At 47.1% G+C, this 19,291-nt stretch overlaps 1 protein-coding gene across 3 annotated transcripts in view; it reads left to right on the top strand.

The window, feature by feature from the left end:
• slc45a3 (solute carrier family 45 member 3) overlaps positions 1 to 19,291 on the top strand; it is a 231,883-nt gene that overhangs the window by 55,658 nt on the left and 156,934 nt on the right. For 2 of the 3 annotated variants that reach the window (XM_038819357.1, XM_038819356.1), the window contains exon 1: positions 18,974 to 19,108. The exons of the other annotated variant lie outside the window; for it this stretch is intronic. The gene's annotated coding sequence lies outside the window, so the exon portion shown is untranslated. Of the gene's footprint in view, positions 1 to 18,973; positions 19,109 to 19,291 lie in introns of those variants that run through there. 3 annotated transcript variants of the gene reach the window in all.

Raw genomic sequence — 19,291 nt, 5'->3', positions numbered from 1 at the left:
TATATGGTCCTCTCCCCACCCATTATCATCTCAGCTCATCAGAATATCCCTTACTCACTCTCTCTTGATGGAGCACATGCAGCGAATCAGTTCTGTACAGAAGCGTGAAGCACAGGTTATGGGTCCTACTCCTCCCCACCTGCGTGCCCATCCTCCTGTTGCTTAGAAGTCAGAGAGCCCCCTATTGACCCTCGAGCTTCACGAATTTTCCTGCCGTCCTTTATTGAGCAATGAACCCGCACTTTGGACAATTAGAACATAGAACATAGAACAGTACAGCACAGAACAGGCCCTTCGGCCCTCGATGTTGTGCCGAACAATGATCACCCTACTTTAAACCCACGTAACCCGTATACCCGTAACCCAACAATCCCCCCATTAACCTTACACTACGGGCAATTTAGCATGGCCAATCCACCTAACCCGCACATCTTTGGACTGTGGGAGGAAACCGGAGCACCCGGAGGAAACCCACGCACACACAGGGAGGATGTGCAGACTCCACACAGACAGTGACCCAGCCGGGAATCGAACCTGGGACCCTGGAGCTGTGAAGCATTGATGCTAACCACCATGCTACCGTGAGGCCCCTAATTGGCCAATTAATTGGCCAATTCGGGGAAAATCACAGAAAATCACAGATGTGTGACTGTTTCTCACGCAGTGCAAGGCTCCTGACCCCGATCTGAGCCTGGAGACGAGATTCAGTAGAATGCTTTAAATTCAGTAGAATTTCTTTAAATTTCAAGTGCCTTATTCTTTTTTTCCAATTAAAGGGGAAATTAGCGTGGCCAATCCGCCTACCCTGCACACCTTTGGGTTGTGGGGGTGCGACCACGCAGACACGGGGAGAATGGGCAAACTCCACACGGACAGTGACCCGGGGCCGGGATCGAACCCGGGACCTCGGCGCCCGTGAGGCAGCGATGCTAACCGCTGCGTCACCGCGCCACCCTTGCCCGCAGATGAAATCCTGTCCATTAAGTACACGACAAGAGTTTAGATAGTGGGTATATTTAGAGACAGACTGACACCAGGACAAGCAAAACAATTGAGAAGGAGTACCCATTGGTAAACAAAAGGAGAATCGTGATGGAAAATAACAGGTTCAGAGTCAATGCACCTGGATGAGGAACAGGAGAATAAGCAAAATGAGAGCAACAGGGGGAGTCACAAGAATAGTGAAGAGAGACCTTTAGGAGGTGGAGGCCATTCGGCCCTTCGAGCCTGCACTGTGATTCAATAGGATCATGGCTGCACTGGTTGCGGCCTCAATTCCAACTTCCCGTCCCCGAATTCCAACTAACCGCCCTCAGAGAAAAGATGGCCGGAATTCTCCAGTTATCGGGATTCATTTTTCCCTGCCTGGTTTCCCGGCAGCGTGGGGGTGGTTTAAATGGGAAATCCCCTTGACAAGCGGCGGGAGTGATAGAATTCCAGCCAATGACACCCGGCCGTGAAACACGCGGATGGGAAATCGGAGAATCCCGCCCGATGTTTCCCCGACTCCGTCCTAAAAGGGAGATCCCATCCTTTTAAGTTGTTGGCCCCTCGTTCTAGTCTCCCCGACAAATGGGAAGATCCTGGTGGTAGCCACCCTACCGCGTGCCCTCGGGGTCTTGTCTGTTTCAATAAGATCAGCTCTCATTCTTCTGAACTCCAACGGGTATAAAGTCGTGCCTGCTCAGCCATTCTTCGCCAGGATAGCACTTCATCCCAGGAATGAGTCGAGCGGACCTTCGCTGAGCCTCTCCCACCGCAATTCTATCCTTATTCAAATAATGTGGAGATGCCGGCGTTGGACTGGGGTAAGCACAGTCAGAAGTCTTACAACACCAGGTTAAAGTCCTACATGTTTGTTTCAAACACTAGCTTTCGGAGCACTGCTCATTCACCTGAGGAAGGAGCATGCACCGAAAGCTAGTGTTTGAAACAAACATGTTGGACTTTAACCTGGTGTTATTCAAATAAGACACGGTAGCACAGTGGTTAGCACTGTTGCTTCACAGCGCCAGGGTCCCAGGTTCGATTCCCCGCTGGGTCACTGTCTGTGCGGAGTCTGCACGTTCTCCCCGTGTCGGCGTGGGTTTCCTCCGGGTGCTCCGGTTTCCTCCCATATGTCCCGAAAGATGTGCTGTGAGATGAAGTGGACATTCCGAATTCTCCCTCTGTGTACCCGAACAGGCGCCGGGATGTGGCGACGAGGGACTTTTCACAGTAACTTCATTGCAGTGTTAATGTAAGCCTACTTGTGAGAATAAAGATTATTATTATGAGACCAGAACTGTACACAGTATTCCAGATGTGGTCTCACCAAGGTCCTGTACATCTGCAGTAAAACATCCCCAGTCCATTATCCTTGCTATAAACGCCAGCATTTCACTTGCCTTCCTGATCACTGGTTGCAGCTGCAGACTAACAATACATCCAAACAAACAGGATTATGGAGAATAATATATTTACTGAGAGAAACGACTGGTGAAAGCATCTGATTCAATGGAGGAAGTGAATGCATTTATTTTTTATAAGTAATATTTGATATGAAATATGGGTCATAAAATATACTTAGTATATATTTAACATTAAATATCGGTTATAAAAAGTGCTAATATGCTGGAGGAGCAAAACAAGTCTTTGAGATTGGATAATCACAGTTTTGCTTTGTTTAATGTTTGGTTGATTGATACAGATGAGAAACAGTCTTTAATCGAAGATTTAAAAAAAGTACAAAAGTGGATTAGGAGTTGAAATAGGGGTTTGGCACAAAGGATTCTATACAATAGCGATCGGGAAAAGAATCAGAAGCAAACGTTAAAGTGCAGAGGGATTAACAGAGGAATTTCGTACAAAGAGGTCCCTGCAAACCTGTTTCAATGGGCCATTTCTAAACAACAGAGGAATTTCAGGCGAGTAAAGGGGGATTCTGGATCATTTAGAGTTCTGTCAGATTAAACGAGCGATACACTGGTTGTGAGAGGAGGTGTGGAGGAAAGGACGTGTTGAGGGAAGGGAATATGTGGAGCAGGGGAAGGAGGGTTGGGGATATGCCTCAGCTATTGTGAAGCACCTTGGGGGTTAAAACCACTATTTAAATGTAAATTGCTGTTAATGCCACTTTGCCAAACGATAGTTAAATGCCAGCTAGCCTGGAGGCAGCAGACGAGAATATAGAGACAAAACCGGCACTTTTATATAAATGCATGTTTTCTTTAGTAAGGTTGAACATTCTAAATATATCTGTCTAGTCCCTCTGCTTATCCTCTCTTCATTTAAAGTTCAAACTACTCATCTGTCAGGTCTAATTGCAATGATTGCCTTGTAGGCAATGCATTTTCTTTCGGCAGAAAGTATTTCTTATCCCTCTGCTCTTTCCCTATCCCTGTCTCAGTTCTTTCAGGAGCTGAACAATCCTAGGGTCTCAGAGAGTACCTACAGAACCAGGCAAACGAGAGTCACGGACAGTGTATCCCAGAGAAATTCTCCACCAGCAGGAACCAGATAAAAAGAAAACTCGCACACATGCACACGTCGGGGAAAGTATTGCACTTCTGGCTGTGACAGGGCGGCAGGGTAGCGCAGTGGTTAGCACTGCCGCCTCACAGGGCGGCAGGGTGCCTCAGTGGTTAGCACTGCTGCCTCAAGGCGCCGCAAACCCGGGTTCAATCCCAGCCTCGGGTCACTGACTGTGTGGGGTTTTCACATTCTCCCCGTGTCTGGGTGAGCCTCACCCCCCCCACAAGCCAAATATGCACAGGTTAGGTGAATTAGCCATGATAAATTACCCCTGAAGTCCAAAGATGTGCAGGTTAGGTGGGTGATAGGATAGGGCGGCGGATTGGGCCCAGGTAGGGTGCTCTTTCAGTGGGCTGTGACAGACTCGATGGGCTGATTGGCCTCCTTCTGCACTGCAGGGATTCAGTCTTTTACAAAAGAATATGAGATTTCATTGGAATCTTGAATTAACTACACATGACATTATAGAACATAGAACATAGAACAGTACAGCACAGAACAGGCCCTTCGGCCCTCAATGTTGTGCCGAGCCATGATCACCCCACTCAAACCCACGTATCCACCCTATACCTGTAACCCAACAACCCCCCCCTTAAACTTACTTTTTTTTTTATGTTACAAAAAGGAACAACTTTTATTTTGTTTCAAACCTTCTCTTTCCCCTCTTGTTCTGAAGACAGGGGTGTATTCTGATGGGGTGGGAAAGAAGCAAGGAGAGTTCAACAAATGAATGTCACCAACCAGGGAGGCGACGAGAAGATTTATTTAGTTTTGATCTGAAATTCGCTGTTTGAAAGGATGCAGGAAGCAGATTCAGTGAGTAATTTGGCTAAAGGCTAAATCAATAGTGATTGCACTATGTGGTTGGGGTAGGAGAGTGGAATTGATATTAAATGGCTAGCACAGACATGAAATGAAATGAAATGAAAATCGCTTATTGTCACAAGTAGGCTTGTATCATAGAATTTACAGTGCAGAAGGAGGCCACTCGGCCTATCGAGTCCGCACCGGCTCTTGGGAAGAGCACCCTACCCAAGGTCAACACCTCCACCCCCATCCCCATAACCCAGCAACCCCACCCAACACTAAGGGCAATTTTGGACACTAAGGGCAATTTAGCATGGCCAATCCACCTAACCTGCATATCTTTGGACTGTGGGAGGAAACCGGAGCACCCGGAGGAAACCCACGCAGACACGGGGAGGATGTGCAGACTCCGCACAGACAGTGACCCAAGCTGGGAATCGAACCTGGGACCCTGGAGCTGTGAAGCAATTGTGCTAACCACAATGCTACCGTGCTACTTCAAATGAAGTTTCTGTGAAAAGCCCCTAGTCGCCACATTCCGGCGCCTGTTCGGGGAGGCCGGTACGGGAATTGAACCCGCGCTGCTGGCCTTGGTCTGCTTTACAAGCCAACTATTTAGCCCACTGTGCTAAACCAGCCCTTGATGAAAGGTCAGATGGCCTTCTGTGCGGGCGACTCTATGGGGGTGAATCTTAACCCAAAAGAATGGAAGGGTTTGGATCAGGTGAGACCTTAAACTGTTAAAGATCCGAATCTGGATACTAATCTACCTCCAGTACACCCACTTCCAGTTTTAACCCTCTACTGACCGGTTCCAAGAAAGCCAGTAGACAAGCGAACCTCGATGTTAATCGACATTTAGAATTTGTCTGTGGAGGGTTTCTGGAGACTCGGGAATCCAGTGGATAAACCCAGGCAAATCCCAGGAGGGAAGTGCCTGTACCTTTCTAATCACTTGCTTGATCCAACATACCTGCCTGGAAAACCTCCCACAATTGGACACTCATCTCCGCAACCTTCCCATGAGGGCACAGCCCCCCCCCCCCCCCCCCCCCCCCCCCTCCCCGCCCCCTTCCTGGCTGCACAGCCACACAAACTTTGACCTCTAGGTTCCCTGTGTACTCTATCGAAATCTTCGGGCCAGGACTTCTTAGGAATGCTCCGTATCGCAAAAACGGGATTAATTCTCAGGGTGAAGGGAGAGAATGCGGCCTCGACGCCCAGTTTAGATAAAGACAAGATTGACTTAGAGAGAGAGACCTTCAAATACTTATGTACTTACAGCAATTCCACAAACAGGGGCTTCTAACTGCCTTGTATTCACCAGAATCCTCTTTATAAAATCGAACTACGTGCTCCAAATAAAAGGAAATATGACATGATCATGAATGGGTAACCCGCGCTGGCTAGTGGAAAAAGTACAGTAAATAAATTGTGATAATATGTGGCACTGATGGAGAACGCTTTGTGATGTTAAGTAAGAGCTGAAAACAATATACGTTCACTTTGTGTGACAATGTACAGCTTAATTAAAATAAGGAAGCAGCAGCTCCTTCTAATGTAAGCAGTGCGTTGCCCGGATACGTGTCAACCAGGCCAACGGGTAAACTGCGCGAAACAACTAAACAAATCAGTAACCTACACAGGCTTTTGTTCATAAGGTCAGCACTCTGCACTGTTGCTTCACAGCACCGGGGACCCAATTCCTGGCTTGGGTGACTGTCTGTATGGAGTCTGCACGTGTCTCCCCGTGTCCGCGTGGGTTTCCTCCGGGTGCTCCGGTTTCCTCCCACAAGTCCCGAAAGACGTGCTGTTGGATGAATTGGGTGTTCTGAATTCTCCCTCAGCGTACCGGAGTGTGACGACGAGGGGCTTTTCACAGTAACTTCATTGCAGTGTTAATGTAAGCCTACTTGTGACAATAAAGGTTATTATTATTAAAAAGAATTACTGTTAATGCCAGAACTAAGAGGTTAAATATCAGACATGAATAGGCTGGGTCTCTTTTGAAAAATGACAGAGGGGTGCTCCTCAAGGTAATGAAACAATTCCTATGTTCCTCGACTCTGTAGCTTTAGTTACATTTAGTTGGATCTGCTGCAACCATCGCTATGGCTGCAGTTACAGCTTATAGAACTGATCAATAACTATTGCAATTTTACCTAGTTTATTGCAGTTATTGTAGGCTCTTACCTGTATACTGGTCTCTATTATAGGTTCATTTGTGTATCATCCACACCAGTCTCCCCCAGCTACAACCCAATACACATGGAACCAAACCATTGATTTGACAATTTTAAAAATAAATTTTGAGTACCCAATTCTTTTTCCAATTGAAAAATGAAATGAAAATCGCTTATTGTCACGAGTAGGCTTCAAATGAAGTTACTGTGAAAAGTCCCTAGTCGCCACATTCCGGCGCCTGTTCGGGAAGGCTGTTAAGGGAATCGAACCGTGCTGCTGGCCTGCCTTGGTCTGCTTTCAAAGCCAGTGATTTAGCCCAGTGAGCTAAACAATTTAGCGTGGCCAATCTACCTGACATGCACATCCTTGGGTTGTGGGGTTGAAACCCAAGCAGATACAGGGAGAATATGCAAACTCCACACGGACAGTGACCCAGGGCCTGGATCGAACCGGGGTCCTCAGCACCACGAGGCAGCAGTGCTAACCACTGCACCACCGTGCCGCCCAATGATTTGACACTTTGTGAATAACATTTGAAACAGACACAACGAAAGGATAGTCGAAACAAGATTGCAACAAAGATAAAATCAGGAGAATCTATTTTGTATCAATATCACTGCCATTTTTATCGCATTATGAATGTTTTACAATTATCCCATTGAGGATTATATTAACAATTTTATATTACATTAACAATTTTATGATATCATTAAAGATGTATTTCAATCCCTCTTCATAAAAAGAAAAGTGTAAACTCTGACAATTTTGTAATTCTACCTTTTAATGACCATCACGCGAAAATCAAACTCAAATCTAAACCTCCATTCCCCTGCTGTAAGCATTTGAAACGCATTTCTTTTGATTCTCCACAAGTTCTGGTTAATTATGCAGCCTATTTGCAATGGCAAACAGCTACAAGATGTGGTTCAGAAATATTACCTCAAAGTCTTGGTGCTATGGAAACCCACTTTACTATCGATGGCCATACCGTGGGGCAAATTCTACCACGCAGGCACAGCAGTTAATAATAATAATAACCTTAGGAGGGTTTCTCCTTCCCACCGTGCCAGATTTCTGGTTCAGCAATACGGCGGGATTCCCCGTTACACCGGCCGGTCAATGGGGTTTCCCATTGTGGGGCAGCCCCACGCCGTCGGGAAACCCCCGGGCTGCCGGCAAAATGGAGCATCCCGCCGGCAGAGAATTCAGCCCCGACATTATTGTCACAAGTAGGCTTACGTTAACACTGCAATGAAATTACTGCGAAAATCCCCTAGTCGCCACATTCCGGCACCTGTTCGGGTACACAGAGGGAGAATTCAGAATGTTCAATTAACCCAACAGCACGCCTTTCGGGACTTGTGGAAGGAAACCGGAGCACCCGGAGGTAACGCATGCAGAGAACGTGCAGACTCTGCACAGACAGTGACCCAAGCCGTGAATCGAATTCACCCCCCTGGCACGGTGAAGCAACAGTGCTGACCACTGTGCTACTGTAGTTACAAAGTGAGACTGTATTTCACCTTAAACTAATGGAAGCATTTGAAAACATAACCATCTCATAGAGTGGCCTGAATGGGGGGAAGGGGGTTGTGGTGCTCATACTAACCTCGGCCCGGAGACAGACCCATGTGATCTGTAACCAAAACCTATTGAAATCAAGATGCAGGTTTCACAACTTGACACAAAATATGTTTTGTTGCTGCTTTTCTGCACGCAGAGAAACATAGAGAGGGAGACAGAAACAATTGCTGCTGTGCGAAGCAGAGGAAAATATGTTTTGTGTGTTAGCCATCAAACAGCATGCTGGTGAGAACTGGAGTGGACATGTGGAGATTTAAGGAACAAGGAATCAACAGAGTGGGCCTTGGTGCTGGAGGGTGGTTCGGAGATACTCAGAAGACTGATTGTAAGGACACTGGGAGACGCACCCTGGCATGGCAGGGAGACGTAAAGATGCTGAAAAGCCAAGAGGAGCTTGGAACTTAATCTTCAAGGCTACATATCTGCTGGGAGCATTGCATAAAGTAAAAATGTGTCATCAGGTAGTTTGGTTGTGTTTGTTAATGGGGAAGTAGCTTTTCTTTAGTTTGGTGTTTCCTGTTAAGAAATGCTTAGTCGGGCGTCACGGTGGCACAGTGGTTAGCATTGCTGCCTACGGCGCTGAGGACCCGGGTTTGAATCCCGGCCCTGGGTCACTGTCCGTGAGGAGTTTGCACATTCTCCCCGTGTCTGCATGGGTTTCACCCCCACAACCCAAAGATGTGCAGGGTAGGTAGCTTGGCTATGCTAAATTGCCCCTTAATTGGAAAAAATAATTGGGTACTCTAAATTTAAAAAAAAAAAGAAATGCTTAGTCTGTGTTGACTTTAGTCTGTTACAGTAAAAGTGAAATCAGGCCCTGTGATCCTTTCTGTCGGTCACAGGGAAATTTGTCTTACTTTTCAAAAGTTATCGGTCTCTACAGTGATCGTAGCACTGTTAAGCATTCTAACAATTACAACTTCAAGTAATTTGTAGTGTCCACTGGTCATGATCGGTGTTATAAAGAACAGCACGTGGCGCAGTGGTTAGCACTGGGACTACGGCGCTGAGGACCCGGGTTCCAATCCCGGCCCTTGGTCATTGTCCGTGCGGAGTTTGCACATTCTCCCCGTGTCTGCGTGGGTCTCGCCCCCACGACCCAAAGATGTGCAGGATAGGTGGATTGGCCACGCTAAATCGCCCCTCAATTGGAAAAAAAGTAATTGGATCATTTAAATTTACATTTTTAAAAAACATGGTCGGGAGTGTCACGATGCCAACATTCCAGGGCTCATGTTCAACAAAATAGAAAGTAAGTGTTCGAGACCTGCAAGAACAACAAGAAGTACAGCATTGGGTTTCAAATAGTTCTGAGTGGATGTAAACTTTCTCCCGGTCACTTGGTTGATTCAGTATATGCATTGTGTTCCAGTAAATTGAGAACATTATGATGGAATGGTTCCTGAAAACTTACAAAGCAAGATGCAATGGCTAAGCATTGGAGAGTGGAGGTAAATAGCTCTCAAAGCCTTCAAACTGATTCCAAACTCCCACCTCGTGCGGCACATGAGTGAGCTGGGATCACTTGGCAGAGCATTTTTCCTTGGGCTGAATCAACGTCACTCAAATTCAAAATTACCTTCTGTGTTTTGCTGATTATATTGTGTCTTTCTTCAGCCGCGAAAACATTGCATAAAATCGTTCCGACCCACGACAAGGTAGACTCCCTATCTCCTGTTGTAACCTTAATTGTTAGTCAATTGGTTCACACGTTGGAATGTGTTATCATCATTCCCTTAACTATCATCTTTATGGTCAACAGGTTGCATTTTACTATAGAAACATTACAGTAAGATGCTTTATGGATAAAATGTTACGGCCAACATGCCATGGTCGGAGAGTTCGAGAAGATGATCAAAGTTGAGTTCAAGATGGATTTTAAAATTGCAGAGGCTAACTCCCCTCCTTGCTAGAGTATTGCAAGTGTCAGCGTGACTCACGGAGCACTCTTACCTCTCAGACAGAAGGTCACGGGATCAAGTTCCTCTCCGGGACTTAGCCACATAATCTAAGTTGACACTTCAGCACTGAGGAGTGGTTGCATTGTTAGCGACGCCGTCTCCTTTGGATGAGTTGTTAAACCGAGTCCCGTTCTGGCCTCTTCCAAGGTCGTAAAAGATTCCAGGGCACGACTTGAAGAGGAGCCGGAGAATGCTCTCAGAGGATACCAGGGAAACAGATTAACATGTCATTTGCCTTACTGCCACTTGTGCAATCAAGTTGTGTGCAAACTTGTCACTCCATTTATTGACCTGACAATATTGTAACGACATTTCAAAAAGTACTTGGTGAATTATTTTGGGATGTTAAAAAGGCACGATATAAATGGGAGTTCTTTCTTTATACTATCATTGCAAATTTTGTCCCCATTTGGAATCACTGAGTTCCATATGCTGCTCCCTTCCCTTTCTGTTTGAATTTCAGGACCAAATTTGCACAGCGATTGGCCTATGCTGTGTGATATGGAGACAGACATTCAAATCTATGAGGCTGACTCTCTGGTCTCAGGAGAGCATCAGCTAAACAAAGTTTATAGAGCCACATTGTGTGACTGCAGTTGGTTACTCAGTGTTGTAACCTGCACAGATCCTATTGGCTAGAGAAAATTGGTTAGCTCATGGATTTATTTTAATTTACTGACAGTTCCTTTGCACAACATCCAAATCAACCCCGTCGGTCCCTTCCTCCCCCGCAGTTCCCGACAGCAGAATCACATCACCGGAAAGCCGCTGGGGTTGACAAGACGATGCAGCGGAAAATCACGCTGGCGTTGAGCACAGAGAAAAAATGAGGAAGTGCCCCCCCCCCCCCTCCGAGGGCAAAGACAGGGATAAAGGGGCTGCAGCTGGTAAGCACATGGCCTCCAAATAGCAACAGTGAAAAAAATTGAAATGAAATTAAAATCGCTTATTGTCACAAGTAGGCTTCAAATGAAGTTACTGTGAAAAGCCCCTAGTCGCCACATTCCGGTGCCTGTTCGGGGAGGCTGGTACGGGAATTGAACCGTGCTGCTGGCCTGCCTTGGTCTGCTTTAAAAGCCAGCTCTTTAGCCCTGTGCTAAACCAGCCCCTCCTGTGCTAAACCAGCCCCTCCTGTGCTAAACCAGCCCCAGTGGACAATTAACAATACAATAAGGAGGCCAGCATCTGAATCAACCTGCCACTCCCTCTTTCTCCTACAGCACCCGGCCACAGGGCATGACAGAAGAGCGAGGGAGCACCCCATTTTGGCAGCCAAGCCAGACAAAGCGGGCAGCAGCTGACAAACACATGACCTGCAGTCAGTGAGCGATACACAATCGACAGTACAAAATCTCTCCCTCCCGCAGCTCCAGCAGTAGATCGACATCGGTAGAAAGTCGCTAAATCAATCCATCAGAAAAGTCACACCACACAGAACATGGTGGAAGTGATAGAGAGAGAGGCCGACTCCTTCCCCCTCTCCAGGACTGGCAGTGATTCCAGAAACTCCAGGTCATCAGAAGCAAGAGGGGCGCAGCAGGCAAGTCCACAGCCTCTAGGCAGTAAACAGTAAACAACAGCATTGCAATATCAGGCATATCATTTCCAAACATGAAATATAAACAGGCAACACTACAAAAAGGCACCAACATTTTGCAGGGCTTCCAAACTGGGAGCAGTAAATAGCCACCAGCACAATAAAGTCATCATTAGTCCACAAGGTATCCCAACACAGCTTTCAAGTTCAGTGGAATCGGGCCACCACCCCTCCTCTCCTGCAGTACTGGCATCTGATCACTTGACACCACCCAGTTCAAGGTCTGGGTCACAGGAATAAAAGAGGCAGCAGCAAGCAATTCACACTTCCAAACATGTAACAGTAAACAGTCAAAGACAGTCAATATTGTGACAAAAAGTACCAGCAAACTGCAAGAACAGATCCCCCCCCATCTTCAGCCTGGGAGCAGACAGGCCTTCCCCTTGTCTCACTCCAGGTCAAAGAAGCAGAAGGGGCAGCAACAAGCAGACACACAATCCCAGGCAGTTGCAGTAGCACTCATGGCTCTCCTCCTCTCTCACCCCCTCTGGCAGTTCCAGCAGCGGACTCGTCAGGCAGAAACAAGCATTACCGGACGCCCCACAACATAGCAGCAAGAGCGGGAAAACACTCCTTCCGTGTCTTCAGTCTGGTAGCAGGACAGCCAAAGCCTCTCCTTGCCTCACTCCAAGTCAAAGATGCAGAAGGGTCAACAGCAAGCAGACCCACAGCTTCCAGGTAGCTGCAGTATTATCCAAGCCACTTCTCCTCCTCTCCCTCTTCGTCTGACACTGAGGAGCACTCCTCTCCCTTCTTCAGTCTGGTAGCAGGTCAGCCAAAACCTCCCCATTGCCTCGCCTCACTCCAGGTCAAAGAAGCAGAAGGGGCAGCAATCAGAAAACAGAAACTAAGCCCATAAGCAGTTTGCTGCTGAAATAAGGAGCACAAAGAAGATACAATCTGCAACCACCGGGAGAATGGGATATGTGAGGTCCCTCAATAAGGGGGCAGGGTAATCATAAACCTTTTCTGTTATATCAATAGAACTGGCCAGTTAGGTACCGGCTAGAGAGAAGAACAGGAACAAAGTACTAGTGCAGACTCATGTTGGACTCTTTGTGGCCCTCACAAAAACTATGTCATATGAAAATGACTCAATGAATTCTGGAAAACTTTCCCCAAATTGAGGAACATGATACTTTTGGGAACCTTGGGCCCTGCGGCTCATTATGTTCCATGAACCGTCTTTCACAGGTCAGTATCATTGACATAAATTTGAACCCGAGAGTCGATATTTGCCATTGTTTATGTACAATGTGTAGCAGGCTTAAACAGGATTGACTCCTCGGGCTTTGTAAACAGAAAACTCACTCATGCAATTTAATGATTGAGTGATTCAAGCAATTTTTAAATTATTTGGTTTGTAATTGAGAAGATGGACAAAGGCAGAAGATGGACAAAAGCCAGAGAAATTATATCCTTATAAACATGGTTTCAAAGATTTATTGAATACTCCAAACGTTTCTCCTTATTTTGCTCTTGGATTCTGCCTAGTGAACTGATGTCAATTACTGGAGGTATTATAGACTCCATGTGAACTATATTGATATTTTAATAGGACGTAGGCGGGTGTAGGGGCAGAGTGGTGGTGGGGATGGGGACAAACCTTTGCTACGCGGGATACCTTTAATAAAACAGTATTGTCCAGTCAAAACATGGTGAAGACAGGGGAGTGAGAATGAGTGAGACAGACAGGAACTTAACAATGGGAGGGGAAGGTGGAAGGGAGGTGGAATATACTTGCGTTCCCACAACCTCCAGGGCTATGGGCCAGCTTGAAAATGGGATTAGTTGGGCAGCACGGTAGTACAGTGGGTTAGCCCTGCTGCCTCACGGCACCGAGGTCCCAGGTTCAATCCGGCTCTGGGTCACTGTCCGTGTGGAGTTTGAACATTCTCCCTGTGTCTGCGTGGGTTTCACCCCCCACAACCCACATCTTTGCCGATATCCCTCCCTGAACCTCTCCAATATGGGTAGAATTTAACAAAGGGTCATAATAATTGAAACAAAAAGTGAAATTTCAGCGTTAGGGAATATTTCTATATTACTATCAAATCTGAGCTGATCATTCTCCTTTATGAATGGGTTACTTTTTAAGGTGAATTGTGGCTAGCGAAAGTGGTCAGCTTTATCTCTGCATTTGCCTTCAATTGCAGGAAAGGGACAGGTTTAGGTAATGATTTAGCACATTTTCGGGAAATCCCAAAGTATTTTGCAATGTGTGGATGCTTTTCGAACGCAGTCGGTTATGAATTCCGGATTCTTGGACACGGATAATATAACTCACTGCATCCTTTCACTTTGATGGTACAATAGCAGCAGGAATTTTTATTTTACAAGACAAAAACACCATGGAACTATTGCAGGCACGGTCGCACAGTGGTAAGGGCAGCATGGTGGCACAGCGGTTAGCACTGCTGCCTCACAACGCCAGGGTCCCGGGTTCAATTCCAACCTTGGGTGACTGTGTGGAGTTTGCATGTTCTCCCCGTGTCTGCGTGGGTTTCCTCCGGGCGCTCCGGTTTCCTCCCACAGTCTAAAGATGGGTGCAGGTCAACTGTGGTTATGGGGATAGATGTGCAGCATAGCTGGGGTTTTGGGGGTAGGACAGGGTGGTGGGCCTAGATAGGGTGTTCTTTCGGAGGGTCGGTGCAGAATCGATGGGCCAAATCGCCTTCTTCTGCACTGTAGGGATTCTATGGATTTGACTAGCCACACTTCTTTCATTTTCACGACTACTGAAAAGTTCATAGACAGCACATTATTAGCATTGTGACATGATCTTTGGGCTACAGGGATACCATAGTGCACTTGGTTTAGCACAGGGCTAAATCGCTGGCTTTTAAAGCAGACCAAGGCAGGCCAGCAGCACGGTTCAATTCCCGTACCAGTCTCCCTGAACAGGCACCGGAATGTGGCGACTAGGAGCTTTTCACAGTAACTTCATTTGAAGCCAACTTATGACAATACTCGATTTTCATTTCATTTATTTGACATAGAAACCTTCTGTTGCAGTTGGTTGCAGCAACATTTGAAATCCTTTCTCTGTCATTATCTTTTGTCTCCATTTTGGTCTTTGGCACCAATCAGCCTTCTCCATTCTTCATCCCGGGTTTAGTATTTTACTCCATTTTATAGAATTCAGTGATGAATATGGAATTTATCACATTTATAATGTGTGCATTTGCATATGTGTTTGTGTGTGGATAGCGCAGTTTTTTGACATTAGAGATTTAGGGAAGATGTTGTACAAAATAAAAATGGCCTTCAGAGAGATGACTGTGATTAGAACCCAGATGGTTTGATGAGTTTGACCCTGACAGTGGCTGACTGAGAAGAATAACAGGGACATTGTGCAGGGTACAACCAGCAAGTCACATATTCTCATTCATACTCTAACAACCTTCCTTCAAGAAGAGATGATGGACTCTTGTGGTTGAGTTGCTGCTCACAACGATGCTTTTACTTTGGTGCCTGGATCCCAGGACTCCGAGATCTTCATGGTCTGCACACCTCATAATTTTCTTGAGTGATGTGGCATCACTCTTGGTTTTGACTCTCACACATGGACGATTGAAGGTGTGGTACCAAGATCTTTAAAAAAAATAAATTTAGAGTATCCAACTCTTTTTTTTTCCAATGAAGGGGCAATTTAGCGTGGCTAATCCACCTACCCTGGACATCTTTTTGGGTTGTAGGGGGTGAGACCCACGCAGACATGGGGAGAATGTGCAAGCTCCACACGGATCGCGACCCGGGACTGGGATCGAAACCGGATCTTCGGCGCAGTGAAGTAGCAGTGCTAACCACTGCGCCACCGTGCTGTCACCGCTCTACTCTCCAAGATGATCTTCTCATGCTTAGGCAGTCCCTCAGGATTGAGGATAAATTCCTTCCAGTCCTGTTTGATAAGTTCTGAGATGGTTGATATGTCCAATGTGAGGTCTCTGGACTCTGCCACATGGTGTACTGCGTGAAGCTTTGGGGAGATGGGGAGATGGGTTGATTGGAGGTTTGTACACTCGCTCGACTTCACATCTCAACGTGTTTGGTGCCTTCCCGAATGAGCCATCTCCATTTTGGTCCATCACAAGCCAGGGACCCCCATGAGTTCATGGCAATGTTTGACTTAATCAGGGATGCTTGGAAAACATGGTTAAAGCGTTTCCACTGCCCTCATGTGAGTTTCCTGCCATGATAAAATTCTGAGCCGAGCAGTGTGTCTGCATTATGATGCAAGATGGTTTATAATCAACAAAATAATCAATAGAATTCTGGGATAAGTACTGAGTGAAAATTAAAAAGCAGGGCGCCACTGGTGACAGATGCAGAGCTGCTTTTGCACATTTGTCCCCTTGCATTACGACATTAAAATGGAAATTTCAGCAGAAGCTAATGGAAATGTCTGGTTTGACAGCAGGTTGCAATAGCCACGAAAATGGAAATCTGCCAAGGTCACACTAGCTTTATTGGTGAGTGGGTCTTTTGGCTTAGTGGCAGCAGCCACGCCTCTGAATCAGAAGGTGCAGAGTTTGAATCCTGCTTCGAGACAATCCTGGTGAGCCGAGGCTGGAGCTCCTGGCTTGACATCCAGTGGAACGCTGGTGAATATGTCCCCCTTTTGCATGGTTTGTGGGAGTCCATAAACCCCTCCTACCAAATTAGGCCAACCACCCAATTGGCAGCCATAAAGATAGTTAAAGTCACTGCAGTCCCAGATGACCATAGGCTGTTTTCCCTTGAGAAGGAGAGCTGACTGGTGGTGATTTAACCTGAGGATCACCACACCTCAGGCGAGGGACAAGGTTGAGAAGGCCGGACCTTCACGGACAACCTCAGCCGGTACGGGGATTGATCCCGCGCTGCTGGCCTCGCTCTGCATCACAAACCAGCTGTCCAGCTAACTGAGCTAAACCGCCCCCACCAGATAGTTAAAAGGGGTCAACTGGCTAGAGGACTTGAGTGGCGCAGAACAATGCCAACTGTGGGGGTTCAATCCCCACACTGGATGAGATGGTTATTGGGGTCTGCCTCCTCGACTTGCCCCATAGTCATCACATGGCATAAGTCATGTTTATCAACACTTGAACAACAAGGATGCCAAGTGAAGAGAGAGAGGTGACAGCTCGAAAATGAAAATTAAATAAAAATGGCTTATTGTCACGAGTAGGCTTCAATGAAATTACTGTGAAAAGCCCCTAGTCGCCACATTCCGGCGCCTGTCCGGGGAGGCTGGTACGGGAATCGAACCGTGCTGCTGGCCTGCTTGGGAGAAGCAGGTTTCACGTCACGGCTGGTCAAACTGTTACTCAGCCTGAAAATCCTTCCACTATTCTGTCCAGGAAGAGAGTGAATATTTGAAAATGACAGCAGCCGGGTGTATATTTGTTAGTGTCACGGAAGAGAGCAAAATGTTGCATTTGTATAGCACCTAATCTGGACCCTCCAAAGGGCATTGGCAGTGGATGTTTTAAAATGCAGTTGCTAATGTTGGAAAATGTAAAGATGCACAAATCTGCCTCGCTGCCAATGCACAATCCCCTCTTTACAGCACGGAAGAAGCAGTTTAGAGAGTGAAAGTCACGGCTCAGGCATCTAGTTGGGATTCAGGAGCCAGAACCTACAGATATCGTTGGTAAAAGTTGCTGTTTGTGTCGAGCGTCTGGAGATCTCTGATCTTAGAGAAAAGTCAGGGTGACGTAAATTTTAGAACTGCCAATCTGACTGCAGGAAGCCACATCCCCTCTGTCTGGTACAATCCCGCAGGCCCGTGGAGGCTCCTTTCGGACCATCGAGTCTGTCCTGAGCAGAGCTCTTTGAAAGAGCTAACCAATCGGCCAAACCCCTGCTGTTAGGGACATGATAACAGGAGTAGGCCATTTAATCTCTGAGTCTACACCATATTACACCATGGTCCACCTGCACCTTTAACTCTATTTACGCACCTGAACTCTACAAAGAGTGCCTTCCCGAATGGAAACCTGCCAACCTCAGTTTCGCAATTTTCTATTGATCTAGCCTCAGCAGTTTCTTGGCAAAGGGAAGAGAGTTCCAGATTTCTCCACACCTTCCCTCTCCTGAGAATGTAGCCAACCCTGCAGAGAGTTACAAACTGAACTGGCTTCCAACGCCCCTTTGGACAGCCCAATCATCAATGGCTGGGTTAATTTTTCTTTTGGAGAAAAAAGGGAATCATTTTAAATTCTAGAGGAATATAACCCAGCAAGTGTTCAGCGTGGGTGTGAGGGTGGGTGGGGTTTGAGGAAAGAGGGGGAGGGGGCGCGATGAATCCACGTTGTTTTCGGTGAACTAGAAAAAATAATAAATTAATTTTAGCAACAGGCCCTTCGGCCCAGCTTGTCCATGCCGTCCAGTTTCTATCACTAAGCTAGCCCCATTTGCCAGCATTTGGCCCATATCCCTCTGTACCCACCTTTCGATTCCCGTACCAGCCTCCCCGGACAGGCGCCGGAATGTGGCGACTAGGGGCTTTTCACAGTAACTTCATTGAAGCCTACTCGTGACAATAAGCGATTTTCATTTCATTTTGTGTGACTGTCTAACTGCTTTTTAAAGGAAAGAAATTGGTCCTGTCTCGGGCAGCCCCTTCCAGTTGCTCACCACCCTCTGTGTGAAGAAACTCCCCCTCTGGTCGCTTTTGTATCTCTCCCCTTAAACCCATGCATGAAGCATAAAGCGAGTTAAGAGAGCATTTAAAGGAATTGACGCTGGGATCCTGGAGCTAGGAGGCAGCAGTGCTAACCACTGTGCCACCCAAACTTTGAATGTGAACAGGTCCCGAACAAAGTAAAGATATCCCCCCACCCCCCCCCCCCCCGCGAAAGCCCCAACCTTTGGACCCTCCTTTCGTGTATATTCCGTGTTAATTTCGTGCACATTGTAAACACCCTGAAGCTTGTAACAGAGACAACACACACACACACACACACAGAAAATATATTGAAAGGAAAAGTAGGTGCAAAGTTTGGCCCCTTTTTTGGGTTGAGGGGGGGGGGGGGTAACATTGATTGTGTTTAACTTGCCATCTCTCAAAGCCCCAGCACTCTGCAGGAAACAAAGTGAAAGTTTGTCAAGTCCCACTGAAATTGGCGACTGATTTGCGGGGGGTGGTGTGTGTGTGTGTGTGTGTGGGGGGGTGTGTTGGGGTGTTAGTCACTCTCTGCCCCCACCCCGACACACACACACCCACGCACAAACCCTTGGCTCTTGTCAAACCTCCCCAGCCTTGCTTCCTTCCGCCCTCAATGCGCAGACTCGGTGCTCTCGGCTGGTATCCCACCCCCCCCCCCCCCCCCCCTCTCCCAGAGCTCCAGTCAGTTTCGCTGCTGTGGCGGCTCCGGGAAGGAGGGAGGAGAGGATCGGGATCGGGATCGGGATGGGGATCCTGCGATCCGGGCTGGAAGCCCGCATCATCTGAGAGCGATGCTGCAGCGGGCACCCAGTGAGTGACCCTCTCTCTCTCTCTCTCTCTCTGTGTCTTGATGCAAACAAAAACAATAATCTGGCCGCCTTGCCCAGTGCACGGCTTTCTATTTATTTATTTATTTATTTAGGACTTGCAACATCTCCCAGAAAAGAAGGGAGTCCAACGTTTCTTTAAAGCCCCCGCCCCCGCCCCCGCGCG

The sequence above is a fragment of the Scyliorhinus canicula genome, chromosome 15, assembly GCF_902713615.1.
Source record: "Scyliorhinus canicula chromosome 15, sScyCan1.1, whole genome shotgun sequence".
In the NCBI taxonomy this organism is placed as follows: domain Eukaryota; kingdom Metazoa; phylum Chordata; class Chondrichthyes; order Carcharhiniformes; family Scyliorhinidae; genus Scyliorhinus; species Scyliorhinus canicula.
Note: the sequence above shows the minus strand (reverse complement) of the source record. Positions and strands in the feature narration are given on the sequence as shown.